General features: G+C 46.4%; 1 protein-coding gene and 1 pseudogene across 4 annotated transcripts in view; one reads left to right on the top strand and one right to left on the bottom strand.

Moving 5' to 3' along the window:
- Positions 1-14,249, top strand: part of IHO1 (interactor of HORMAD1 1) — a 154,210-nt gene that overhangs the window by 122,607 nt on the left and 17,354 nt on the right. The window lies entirely within an intron of this gene.
- LOC134963870 (5S ribosomal RNA) lies at positions 9,289-9,409 on the bottom strand (annotated as a pseudogene).

Below are 14,249 nucleotides of genomic sequence, written 5' to 3'. Positions count from 1 at the left end.
AACCTGCCCTGCCATCATCTGAAGCAAGAAGTGGTAACGAGGTGGAATTCAACCCTCTATATGCTTCAGAGGTTGGAGGAGCAGCAAAAGGCCATTCAAGCCTATACAATTGAGCACGATATAGGAGATGGAATGCACCTGTCTCAAGTGCAGTGGAGAATGATTTCAACGTTGTGCAAGGTTCTGATGCCCTTTGAACTTGCCACACGTGAAGTCAGTTCAGACACTGCCAGCCTGAGTCAGGTCATTCCCCTCATCAGGCTTTTGCAGAAGAAGCTGGAGGCATTGAAGAAGGAGCTAACACGGAGCGATTCCGCTAGGCATGTGGGACTTGTGGATGCAGCCCTTAATTCGCTTAACAAGGATTCACGGGTGGTCAATCTGTTGAAATCAGAGCACTACATTTTGGCCACCGTGCTCGATCCTAGATTTAAAGCCTACCTTGGATCTCTCTTTCCGGCAGACACAGGTCTGCTGGGGTTGAAAGACCTGCTGGTGACAAAATTGTCAAGTCAAGCGGAACGCGACCTGTCAACATCTCCTCCTTCACATTCTCCCGCAACTGGGGGTGCGAGGAAAAGGCTCAGAATTCCGAGCCCACCCGCTGGCGGTGATGCAGGGCAGTCTGGAGCGACTGCTGATGCTGACATCTGGTCCGGACTGAAGGACCTGACAACGATTACGGACATGTCGTCTACTGTCACTGCATATGATTCTCTCAACATTGATAGAATGGTGGAGGATTATATGAGTGACCGCATCCAAGTAGGCACGTCACACAGTCCGTACTTATACTGGCAGGAAAAAGAGGCAATTTGGAGGCCCTTGCACAAACTGGCTTTATTCTACCTAAGTTGCCCTCCCACAAGTGTGTACTCCGAAAGAGTGTTTAGTGCCGCCGCTCACCTTGTCAGCAATCGGCGTACGAGGTTACATCCAGAAAATGTGGAGAAGATGATGTTCATTAAAATGAATTATAATCAATTCCTCCGCGGAGACATTGACCAGCAGCAATTGCCTCCACAAAGTACACAGGGAGCTGAGATGGTGGATTCCAGTGGGGACGAATTGATAATCTGTGAGGAGGGGGATGTACACGGTGATATATCGGAGGGTGAAGATGAGGTGGACATCTTGCCTCTGTAGAGCCAGTTTGTGCAAGGAGAGATTAATTGCTTCTTTTTTGGGGGGGGTCCAAACCAACCCGTCATATCAGTCACAGTCGTGTGGCAGACCCTGTCACTGAAATGATGGGTTGGTTAAAGTGTGCATGTCCTGTTTTGTTTATACAACATAAGGGTGGGTGGGAGGGCCCAAGGATAATTCCATCTTGCACCTCTTTTTTCTTTTCTTTTTCTTTGCATCATGTGCTGATTGGGGAGGGTTTTTTGGAAGGGACATCCTGCGTGACACTGCAGTGCCACTCCTAGATGGGCCCGGTGTTTGTGTCGGCCACTAGGGTCGCTAATCTTACTCACACAGCTACCTCATTGCGCCTCTTTTTTTCTTTGCGTCATGTGCTGTTTGGGGAGGGTTTTTTGGAAGGGACATCCTGCGTGACACTGCAGTGCCACTCCTAGATGTGCCCGGTGTTTGTGTCGGCCACTAGGGTCGCTAATCTTACTCACACAGTCAGCTACCTCATTGCGCCTCTTTTTTTCTTTGCGTCATGTGCTGTTTGGGGAGGGTTTTTTGGAAGGGCCATCCTGCGTGACACTGCAGTGCCACTCCTAGATGGGCCCGGTGTTTGTGTCGGCCACTAGGGTCGCTAATCTTACTCACACAGCTACCTCATTGCGCCTCTTTTTTTCTTTGCGTCATGTGCTGTTTGGGGAGGGTTTTTTGGAAGGGACATCCTGCGTGACACTGCAGTGCCACTCCTAGATGGGCCCGGTGTTTGTGTCGGCCACTAGGGTCGCTTATCTTACTCACACAGCGACCTCGGTGCAAATTTTAGGACTAAAAATAATATTGTGAGGTGTGAGGTATTCAGAATAGACTGAAAATGAGTGTAAATTATGGTTTTTGAGGTTAATAATACTTTGGGATCAAAATGACCCCCAAATTCTATGATTTAAGCTGTTTTTTAGTGTTTTTGGAAAAAAACACCCGAATCCAAAACACACCCGAATCCGACAAAAATAATTCGGTGAGGTTTTGCCAAAACGCGTTCGAACCCAAAACACGGCCGCGGAACCGAACCCAAAACCAAAACACAAAACCCGAAAAATTTCAGGCGCTCATCTCTAGTAGCAGACAGGAGATGCGTACCCCAACACTCACACTTTGTAGGTGGGCTGTAAACATATAAAGGTATCTTTCTCTCCTTCAAGGGTAAGTTGAAACAAATGCGTACCACAACTCACAATCTGAGGAACTGTATAACTCCTATCAAGGTATCTTTCAATTTTCGTGTGAAGATAACCACTGGAAAGTTCTAGTGTAGTCTCCCGGCGTAAGTCATAAAGAAATGGAAACAAACCAATGTGTGACCAATTGCATCTATCAAGCACTTAAAATGTATAGCAATTTCCTCCTAGTATGATATCCACAGGTTTCAGACACCCTTCAGCACATATGAGCTAATGCGTACCCAGACACTCACACTCTGAAGGTGGGTGGTAAGCATATAAAGGTATCTTTTGTTCCTCCCAGCGTAGTTAATGGTAGTTAATGTTGCGTACCCTGACTCAGAATTTGTGAGTCAGGGTACGCAACATTAACTACCATTAAGATGGGCCCGGTGTTTGTGTCGGCCACTAGGGTCGCTAATCTTACTCACACAGCTACCTCATTGCGCCTCTTTTTTTCTTTGCGTCATGTGCTGTTTGGGGAGGGTTTTTTGGAAGGGACATCCTGCGTGACACTGCAGTGCCACTCCTAGATGTGCCCGGTGTTTGTGTCGGCCACTAGGGTCGCTAATCTTACTCACACAGTCAGCTACCTCATTGCGCCTCTTTTTTTCTTTGCGTCATGTGCTGTTTGGGGAGGGTTTTTTGGAAGGGCCATCCTGCGTGACACTGCAGTGCCACTCCTAGATGGGCCCGGTGTTTGTGTCGGCCACTAGGGTCGCTAATCTTACTCACACAGCTACCTCATTGCGCCTCTTTTTTTCTTTGCGTCATGTGCTGTTTGGGGAGGGTTTTTTGGAAGGGACATCCTGCGTGACACTGCAGTGCCACTCCTAGATGGGCCCGGTGTTTGTGTCGGCCACTAGGGTCGCTTATCTTACTCACACAGCGACCTCGGTGCAAATTTTAGGACTAAAAATAATATTGTGAGGTGTGAGGTATTCAGAATAGACTGAAAATGAGTGTAAATTATGGTTTTTGAGGTTAATAATACTTTGGGATCAAAATGACCCCCAAATTCTATGATTTAAGCTGTTTTTTAGTGTTTTTGGAAAAAAACACCCGAATCCAAAACACACCCGAATCCGACAAAAATAATTCGGTGAGGTTTTGCCAAAACGCGTTCGAACCCAAAACACGGCCGCGGAACCGAACCCAAAACCAAAACACAAAACCCGAAAAATTTCAGGCGCTCATCTCTAGTAGCAGACAGGAGATGCGTACCCCAACACTCACACTTTGTAGGTGGGCTGTAAACATATAAAGGTATCTTTCTCTCCTTCAAGGGTAAGTTGAAACAAATGCGTACCACAACTCACAATCTGAGGAACTGTATAACTCCTATCAAGGTATCTTTCAATTTTCGTGTGAAGATAACCACTGGAAAGTTCTAGTGTAGTCTCCCGGCGTAAGTCATAAAGAAATGGAAACAAACCAATGTGTGACCAATTGCATCTATCAAGCACTTAAAATGTATAGCAATTTCCTCCTAGTATGATATCCACAGGTTTCAGACACCCTTCAGCACATATGAGCTAATGCGTACCCAGACACTCACACTCTGAAGGTGGGTGGTAAGCATATAAAGGTATCTTTTGTTCCTCCCAGCGTAGTTAATGGTAGTTAATGTTGCGTACCCTGACTCAGAATTTGTGAGTCAGGGTACGCAACATTAACTACCATTAACTACGCTGGGAGGAACAAAAGATACCTTTATATGGTTACCACCCACCTTCAGAGTGTGAGTGTCTGGGTACGCATTAGCTCATATGTGCTGAAGGGTGTCTGAAACCTGTGGATATCATACTAGGAGGAAATTGCTATACATTTTAAGTGCTTGATAGATGCAATCGGTCACACATTGGTTTGTTTCCATTTCTTTATGACTTACGCCGGGAGACTACACTAGAACTTTCCAGTGGTTATCTTCACACGAAAATTGAAAGATACCTTGATAGGAGTTATACAGTTCCTCAGATTGTGAGTTGTGGTACGCATTTGTTTCAACTTACCATTGAAGGAGAGAAAGATACCTTTATATGTTTACAGCCCACCTACAAAGTGTGAGTGTTGGGGTACGCATCTCCTATCTGCTACAAGAGTTTTATCACAATTAAGTCTGAGTGTGACCCTATTCCTTGATACACCGGTTGCTATATGAATAAATGAAGGATACTGCCATAAAAGAAACCTTGATACGTTTGAAATTTCCACTTTCAGTGTGAGTGGGGTACGCTCTGAATCTACTTCACCCACCTTAAGACATCACATGTATACTATTAGGCTGTGATATTACATACTACACATTGGTTGTTTATTTTATCTTTTTTATGACATCCACATCTGAGAATCCGATATTGTCTACTTGAACGGGAGACACACCTGAGAGGAAAAGGATTCGTCACTCAGCCCTAAAGGGATGTTATGGTGATATTTTATCTTAGCGCTAGTGGTGTTTGACAGTGTTTCAAATTGCTGGTTTTCTACTAAATTCTTACCCCCGCCAGCATTATTAGTTTAAAAAATAGCGGGCTGAAGCGCGCCATGAAGGGGGCGGGGCTTAGCCCCCACAGCTCTCATCAGCGCCATTTTCTCTCCACAGAGCTGCAGAGACGCTGGTCCTTCCTCATCATTGCTACAACAAGTAACAGGGTGCAAAACGGGGGGGGGGGGGGGGGGGCACAGCAAATTTGGTGCTTAAATAAGTTATTATAAAGCACTGCAGGGTCTGAGGCATTATATATTAAGGTTTCAGAACTGGGATAAGCGCTGGGTTGTGAGCTGGCAAACTCCCTCTGTGTTTCTTTGACAGGCTTTACTGTGGGTCTGTCCCACTTTTGGCCCAGTGTGTCTGTGGGTGTTGGTACAGGTGTGTTGGCATGTCTGAGGCGGAGGAGACTGTGTTAGGGGCAGAAACGGCTGTGGGAGTGACCCTGTCGGCACCGCCGACTCCTGACTGGGTAAATGTGTTGAATGCTAATGTGGCTCTTATTAATAAGAGATTAGATAAATCTGAGTCTCAGAACCAGGTATGGAAAAAATCTGTCGAGGATGTGTTATCACAGGTCCAGACCTCCTCGGGGTCACACAAATGTTCGTTTGCTCAGTTAGCAGACACAGATACCGACACGTATAGTGACTCCAGTGTCGACTATATTGATACCAGATTAGACCCAAAATTGGCAAAAAGCATTCAGTACATGATTGTGGCAATAAAAGACGTGTTGCATATCTCCGAGGACCCTGCTGTTCCTGATACTAGGGTCTATTTATAAGGGAAAGAAACCTGAGGTAACGTTTACTCCCTCTCATGAACTGAATACCCTTTTTGAAAAAATTTGGGAAAATCCTGACAAAAAGTTTCTGATTCCCAAAATGATTCAAATGGCGTATCCGTTCCCCTCTGGGGATAGAGAAAAGTGGGAGTCACCTCCCATTGTGGACAAGGCACTATCACGGTTGTCTAAAAAGGTGGCTTTACTGTCTCCTGACACGGCAGTCCTTAAGGATCCTGCGGATCGTAGACAGGAAAATACGCTAAAATCCATTTACGTCACCACAGGTACACTACTCAGACCAGCTATTGCATCTGCGTGGGTGAGTAGTGCTATCGAAAAGTGGGCAGATAAGTTGTCATCTGATATAGATACCCTGGATAGGGACACCATCCTTTTAACGCTGGGTTATATCAGGGACGCTGCAGCCTACCTAAAGGAAGCGGCGAGAGATATTGGCCTCTTGGGACCAAGGGCCAATGCCATGGCAGTCTCAGCTAGGAGAGCATTGTGTATTCCTCAATGGAATGCTGATGCTGACTCTAAGAAAGCTATGGAGTCTCTACCGTATAAAGGTGGTGTATTGTTTGGTGAAGGTCTCGCTGAGTTGGTATCTACGGCTACCGCAGGTAAGTCGTAATTTTTGCCTTATGTTCCTCCACAACAAAAGAAAGCTCACCACTTGCAGATGCAGTCCTTTCGGCGAAATAAATACAAAAAAGGCTGAGGTTATTCCTTCCTTGCTAATAGAGGAAGAGGAAAAGGTAAAAGATCTCCGGCCTGTGCAGGTTCTCAGGAGCAGAAGTCCTCCCCGGCTTCTGCCAAATCCACCGCATGACGCTGGGGCTCCTCTGTGGGAGTCCGCACCGGTGGGGGCACGTCTCAAGCTCTTCAGTCAATTCTGGGCTCGTTCGGCCCTAGACCCGTGGATTTTAGAAATAGTGTCCCAGGGGTACAAACTGGAGTTTCAAGACGTTCCCCCTCAACATTTTTTCAAATCAGCCTTACCAGCTTCTCTTCTGAACAGGGAGGTAGTATGCGATGCAATACAAAAGTTGTGTCTGAATCAAGTCATTGTCAGGGTTCCCCCAGCACAACAGGGAGAAGGCTTTTATTCAAGCCTGTTAGTGGTCCCGAAGCCGGACGGCTTGGTCAGACCAATTCTGAACCTAAAGTCCCTCAATCTTTACCTAAGAAAATTCAAAGTCAAGATGGAATCTCTCCGAGCAGTGATCTCCAGTCTCGAGGAAGGGGATTTCCTGGTGTCGGTCGACATAAAGGATGCCTACTTACACATCCCCATATATCTTCCGCATCAGGCTTACCTGAGGTTTGCTACTCAGGATTGTCATTACCAATTTCAGACGTTGCCGTTTGGTCTGTCCACGGCTCCGAGGATTTTCGCAGGCAAGGAGTCACAATTATCCCTTACCTAGCCGATCTCCTGATAAAGGCGAGATCCAAAGACAAGCTGGAGCAGGACATTGCGCTCTCCCTGACAGTTCTGCAACAACATGGTTGGCCCTTAAACCTGCCGAAGTCACAGTTGAATCCGACGAAGCGGCTGTTGTTTTTGGGAATGATTCTGGACACGGAATTACAGAGAGTTTTTCTTCCAGAAGAGAAGGCTCTGGAAATTCAGAGTTTGGTCAAACAAATTCTGAAACCAGCGAGAGTATCAATTCATCAATGCACTCAGTTGCTGGGGAAGATGGTGGCGGCCTACGAGGCCATTCAGTTTGACAGAATCCATGCCAGAGTGTTTCAGTAGGACCTATTGGACAAGTGGTCCGGATCCCATCTGCACATACACCGGAAAGTAATCCTATCCTCCAAGACCAGAATCTCACTCCTGTGGTGGCTGCACAGCTCTCACCTCCTAGAGGGACGCAGGTTCGGGATCCAGGACTGGATCCTAGTAACCACGGATGCAAGTCTCCGAGGCTGGGGAGCAGTCAGACAGGGAGAAACCTTCCAGGGAAAATGGTCAAGCCAGGAAGTTTGTCTACACATAAACGTTCTGGAGTTAAGGGCTATTTACAACGGCCTTCTTCAAGCGGAACGTCTTCTTCGCAACCTGCCCATCCTAATACAATCGGACAATATATCAGCAGTAGCGCACATAAACCGCCAGGGCAGAACAAAGAGCAGGGCGGCAATGGCAGGGGCCACAAAAGTTCTCTGCTGGGCGGAAAGACATACAAGCGCTCTGTCAGCAATCTGCATTCCAAGAGTGGACAACTGGAAAGCAGACTTCCTCAGCAGACACGATCTCCATCCAGGAGAGTGGGGTCTTCATCAAGAGGTCTTGACAAAAGTGACAAGTCTTTGGGGAATTCCTCAAATAGACATGATGGCGTCTCGCCTCAACAAGAAACTTCAGAGATATTGTTCCAGGTCGAGGGACCCTCAAGCAATAGCGGTGGACACGCTGGTAACACCATGGGTGTTTCAGTTAGTGTACGTGTTTCCTCCGCTTCCACTCATTCCAAAGGTGCTAAAGATCATACGAGGAACAAAGGTTCAGGTGATCCTCATTGCTCCGGACTGGCCAAGGAGGGCTTGGTATCCAGATCTTCAGGAATTACTCATAAGAGATCCCTGGCCTCTTCCTCTACGAGAGGATCTGTTACAGCAGGGGCCGTGCGTGTACCACGACTTACCGCGGCTACATTTGACAGCTTGGCGGTTGAACGCCAGATCCTAGCCCGAAAGGGTATTCCCAGTGAAGTTATTCCCACACTTCTTCAGGCTAGAAAAGGAGTAACGTCTAAACATTATCACCGTATTTGGAGAAAATATGTGTCTTGGTGTGAATCCAAGAAGGCTCCTACGGAAGAATTTCAGCTAGGGCGTTTTCTCCATTTCCTACAAGCAGGTGTGGATGCGGGCCTAAAGTTAGGCTCTATTAAAGTACAACTTTCGGCCTTATCGGGGTTTTTTTCAAAAACAATTGGCCTCCTTTCCAGAAGTTCAGACTTTCGTGAAAGGAGTTTTGCACATCCAACCTCCATTTGTGCCCCCAGGGGCACCATGGGATCTTAACGTGGTGTTGCATTTTCTTCAATCACATTGGTTTGAACCTTTACAGAAGGTTGAGTTGAAATTTCTCACTTAGAAAGTGGTCATGCTATTGGCCTTAGCATGCAAGGCGAGTGTCTGAGTTAGCGGCTTTGTCTCACAAGAGTCCTTCTTTAATCTTCCATGAAGATAGAGCGGAGTTGAGGACTTGGTATAAACTTTAAGGAGAAAAAAGAAGACTCTTTTTTGGGAAGCACTCATATACAGATAATATTGTATGACTCCAATGTCAAAAAATTTTTTTTGCTAGCTAAAATAATGATTTTTATTAATTCTCATTAAAAATGATTATTGGGGAGTTCAAAAATAGGCGCCAGTGTATGTTTAAATAGTGACCCTGCGAAAATATAGGGAATAATATGCAGAATATAAGGTACCAATACCTAATTCTGGCCGGGATGGGTATATCCAGCTGTGGCTCAATCTGTAATTATAAATTGCTCATTTATTGGAAAAATGACCGTCATTTGTGAACTGCTATATATCCCAAATGGGAATTTTGATCCTAGCAGATAATTGAATCATAGGTCATAACCGAGACATAATTGGTGCTCTATTAGTAGTGACAGGTGGGCGGCAAATATTTGCAGTACCAGGGTGTTCCTTAGTAGTCTCCTATCCAAGTACTTAACCCGGCCCTCCACTGCTTGGCTTCCAAGATCAGATGAGATTGGGCATCTCCAGCGGGGTATGACCGCAGACCTTATGCTCACCCTTGTCACACTGTGTCCACAAATGTGCACAGATAAGAGCCGATTATTATTTGTCGTATGAGCCACAAATTTGAGAGAAACACAGCTGGTTTGATGTAAAGATAAGGGGGGGGGGGGGTTTTCTATCACAATTGATAGGATATATTCAAGAATTAAATACCCATCAGGGCTTAAGTGGTCGCAGTATGGGCAGGAAAAAACCTATATATTGCATAATTATCACATACATGTAAATCTGACATTGAATAAATAATATTATTGTCATGCAAAAGGAAAAAAGGGACCTCCAAATTTGGTCTCCAAAGCCACAGGTTACATGCGTAGTTGCACTATAAATTCCATAGCTCAGCTGAGTAGTGAAAAAATACAGCTCTCAAAAAACTGATAGTGAATTAATATCAACTGAGGTGACACTGTATGTATTCATTGAGTGCCCATACAGTGTAAAGGAAAAAACAGAAGGAGTAACGTCTAAACATTATCACCGTATTTGGAGAAAATATGTGTCTTGGTGTGAATCCAAGAAGGCTCCTACGGAAGAATTTCAGCTAGGGCGTTTTCTCCATTTCCTACAAGCAGGTGTGGATGCGGGCCTAAAGTTAGGCTCTATTAAAGTACAACTTTCGGCCTTATCGGGGTTTTTTTCAAAAACAATTGGCCTCCTTTCCAGAAGTTCAGACTTTCGTGAAAGGAGTTTTGCACATCCAACCTCCATTTGTGCCCCCAGGGGCACCATGGGATCTTAACGTGGTGTTGCATTTTCTTCAATCACATTGGTTTGAACCTTTACAGAAGGTTGAGTTGAAATTTCTCACTTAGAAAGTGGTCATGCTATTGGCCTTAGCATGCAAGGCGAGTGTCTGAGTTAGCGGCTTTGTCTCACAAGAGTCCTTCTTTAATCTTCCATGAAGATAGAGCGGAGTTGAGGACTTGTCAACAATTTCTGCCGAAGGTGGTTTCATCGTTCCACATGAACCAGCCTATTGTGGTACCAGTGGCTACTGACGCCTTTGCGGTGTCAAAATCTCTTGATGTTGTCAGTTCCTTGAAGATTTATGTCGCCAGAACGGCTCAACTTAGGAAAACGGAAGCTCTGTTTATCCTGTATGCTGCCAAGAAGATTGGAACGCCTGCTTCCAAGCAGACTATTGCGCGCTGGATCTGTAATACTATTCAGCATGCTCATTCTACGGCTGGATTGCCATTACCGAAATCAGTGATGGCCCACTCTACCAGAAAAGTGGGCTCTTCCTGAGCGGCTGCCCGTGGAGTCTCGGCATTACAACTCTGCTGAGCAGCTACTTGGTCGGGTTCAAACAATATTTTGCGAAATTTTACAAATTTGATACCCTGGCTGATGAGGACCTCATGTTTGGTCAATCGGTGCTGCAGAGTCATCCGCACTCTCCCGCCCATTCTAGAGCTTTGGTATAAACCCCATGGTTCTTATGGTGTCCCCAGCATCCTCTAGGACGTATGAGAAAATAGGATTTTAATACCTACCGGTAAATCCTTTTCTCTTAGGGGGTAATTCCAAGTTGATCGCAGCAGGAAATTTTTTAGCAGTTGGGCAAAACCATGTGCACTGCAGGGGGGGGGGGGGGGGGGGGGGGGGGCAAATCTAACAATTTCAGAGAGAGTTAGATTTGGGTGGGTTATTTTGTTTCTGTGCAGGGTAAATACTGGCCGATTTATTTTGACACTGCAATTTTGTACACACCCCACCCAAATCTAACTCTCTCTGCAAATGATATACCTGCCCCCCCCCCTGCAGTGCACATGGGGGGTAATTCCAAGTTGATCGCAGCAGGATTTTTGATAGCAACTGGGCAAAACCATGTGCACTGCAGGGGAGGCAGATATAACATTTGCAGAGAGAGTTAGATTTGGGTGGGTGATTTTGTTTCTGTGCAGGGTAAATACTGGCTGCTTTATTTTTACACTGCAATTTAGATTGCAGATTGAACACACCACACCCAAATCTAACTCTCTCTGCACATGTTATATCTGCCTCCCCTGCAGTGCACATGGTTTTGCCCAGTTGCTATCAAAAATCCTGCTGCGATCAACTTGGAATTACCCCCATGGTTTTGCCCAACTGCTAAAAAAATTCCTGCTGCGATCAACTTGGAATTACCCCCTAAGGTGTGTGGAAAATCCATAGTCAGCCCCTGATAACTGAGAAATAACAGGTATAAAAAGATGCAGGAACAAGTGGTCTTTCTATGAGGGGTATATTTACTAAAGTGCGGGTTTGTAGAAGTGGAGATGTTGCCTGTCGCAACCAATCAGATTCTACTTGTTTATTTAGCACCTTCTAAAACAAATAATATCTGCAATCTTATTGGTTGCTATGCGCAATATCTCCACTTCTAAAAACTCACACTTTAGTAAATATAGGCCCTCATTCCGAGTCGTTCGTTCGGTATTTTTCATCGCATCGCAGTGAAAATCCGCTTAGTACGCATGCGCAATATTCGCACTGCGACTGCGCCAAGTAATTTTACAATGAAGATAGTATTTTTACTCACGGCTTTTTCATCGCTCCGGCGATCGTAGTGTGATTGACAGGAAATGGGTGTTACTGGGCGGAAACACGGCGTTTTAGGGGCGTGTGGATGAAAACGCTACAGTTTCCGGAAAAAACGCAGGAGTGGCTGGAGAAACGGGGGAGTGTCTGGGCGAACGCTGGGTGTGTTTGTGACGTCAAACCAGGAACGACAAGCACTGAACTGATCGCAGATGCCGAGTAAGTGTGGAGCTACTCTGAAACTGCTAAGAAGTTTGTAATCGCAATATTGCGAATACATCGTTCGCAATTTTAAGAAGCTAAGATTCACTCCCAGTAGGCGGCGGCTTAGCGTGTGTAACTCTGCTAAAATCGCCTTGCGACCGATCAACTCGGAATGAGGGCCATAGCCCCTGGACACAATTGATATCTGAAGGCATTGAGTTCAGTCCCTACCACGTGGATGGTGAAGTGTCAGGACTGCACATTGAAGTGACTTTGACAAAGATGCTGGTGAGATTTAGGAGTGTTGTATGATAACATTTTTGCTACTATTGGCCCTCATTCCGAGTTGATCGCTCGTTATTTTTCATTGCATCGCAGTGAAATTTCGCTTAGTGCGCATGCGCAATAGTCGCACTGCGACTGCGCCAAGTAACTTTGCTATGAAGATAGGATTTTTACTCACGGCATTTTCTTCGCTCCGGCGATCGTAGTGTGATTGACAGGAAATGGGTGTTACTGGGCGGAAACACTGCGTTTTAGGGGCGTGTGGATGAAAACGCTACCGTTTCCGGAAAAAACGCAGGAGTGGCCGGAGAAACGGGGGAGTGTCTGAGCGAACGCTGGGTGTGTTTCTGACGTCAATCCAGGAACGACAAGCACTGAACTGATCGCACAGGCAGAGTAAGTGTGGAGCTACTCTAAAACTGCTAAGTAGTTTGTGATCACAATAATGCGAATACATCGGTCGCAATTTTAGGATGCTAAGATACACTCCCAGTAGGCGTAGGCTTAGCGTGTGTAACTCTGCTAAATTCGCCTTGCGAGCGATCAACTCGGAATGAGGGCCATTGTGTGCTGTGTTTGCAAGTCTGACAATAGTTTGTTCCGGTACCAGTACTGGTAGGTGGGGTGTCAAGGAAGGGCGTGGCTATGACCCATGTTCTTCCCTTTGCAGAAGGTGAAGGGCATGGTCACAACATATTTTGTCATAGTGGTTACATCTCTCTGGCGAGCTGTGTGTTAGTATGTAATTAAATGGTGTTTCTTTTCTCTAACGTCCTAGAGGATACTGGGGTTCTGTACTTTTAGTACCATGTGGTATAGATCAGGTCCACTGGAGCCTGACAGTTTAAAACCTGTAGTGTGTGTATGTGTGCACTGGCTTCTCCTCTCTATGCCCCCCTACCAGACTCAGTTTAGAAAAATGTGCCCAAGGAGCCGGGTACATTTCTCTGGCGCTCCAGAGAGTTTCCTTTACTTTTATTTTAGTTAGTTAGTTATTTTCAGGTAGCCCTGGTTGGCAACCAGGCTACCTGCTTCGTGGGACTTAGAGGGGGGACCGAACCAACCTCCTGAGGGTTAATGGTTCATAATCCCAGCTGACAGGACACTCAGCTCCTGAGGTGCTGATCATACATCGTTAGTATGTGTGCCCACGCTGGCAGCTAGCCGCCACCCTCTAACAGATCAAGGTGTGGTGAGTGTTACACCGGGGTCCCGGTTAGCGGGTCCCCGGTGCAGTTTTGGCAGCATGTCGTGCGGTGGTCACGGGCTACGAGCTGAGGTGCCCGCCGCTGCCAAAACTGGCTTTCCTCTGCAGAGCTCACTGTCAAATAAGGCTTTGTGTGTACTGTTATGATTTCTCTAACGTCCTAGTGGATGCTGGGGACTCCGTCAGGACCATGGGGAATAGCGGGCTCCGCAGGAGACAGGGCACATCTAAAAAGCTTTTTAGGTCACATGGTGTGTACTGGCTCCTCCCCCTATGACCCTCCTCCAAGCCTCAGTTAGGTTTTTGTGCCCGTCCGAGAAGGGTGCAAACTGGATGGCTCTCTTAAGGAGCTATTTAGTAAAGTTTTTTTTTAGGTTTCTAATCAGTGATTCCTGCTGGCGACAGGATCACTGCAACGAGGGACTTAGGGGAGAGACTGGCAACTCACCTGCGTGCAGGAGGATTGAAGTCTTAGGCTACTGGACACTGAGCTCCAGAGGGAGTCGGAACACAGGTCAGCCTGGGGTTCGTCCCGGAGCCGCGCCGCCGATCCCCCTTACAGACGCTGAAGAAAGACGGCGGAACGGAGGTCCGGAAACAGGC

Source organism: Pseudophryne corroboree, chromosome 9 (genome assembly GCF_028390025.1).
Source record: "Pseudophryne corroboree isolate aPseCor3 chromosome 9, aPseCor3.hap2, whole genome shotgun sequence".
Lineage (NCBI taxonomy): Eukaryota > Metazoa > Chordata > Amphibia > Anura > Myobatrachidae > Pseudophryne > Pseudophryne corroboree.
The sequence above is the reverse complement of the archived record's forward strand: the minus strand, read 5'-3'. Positions and strand labels throughout refer to the sequence as shown.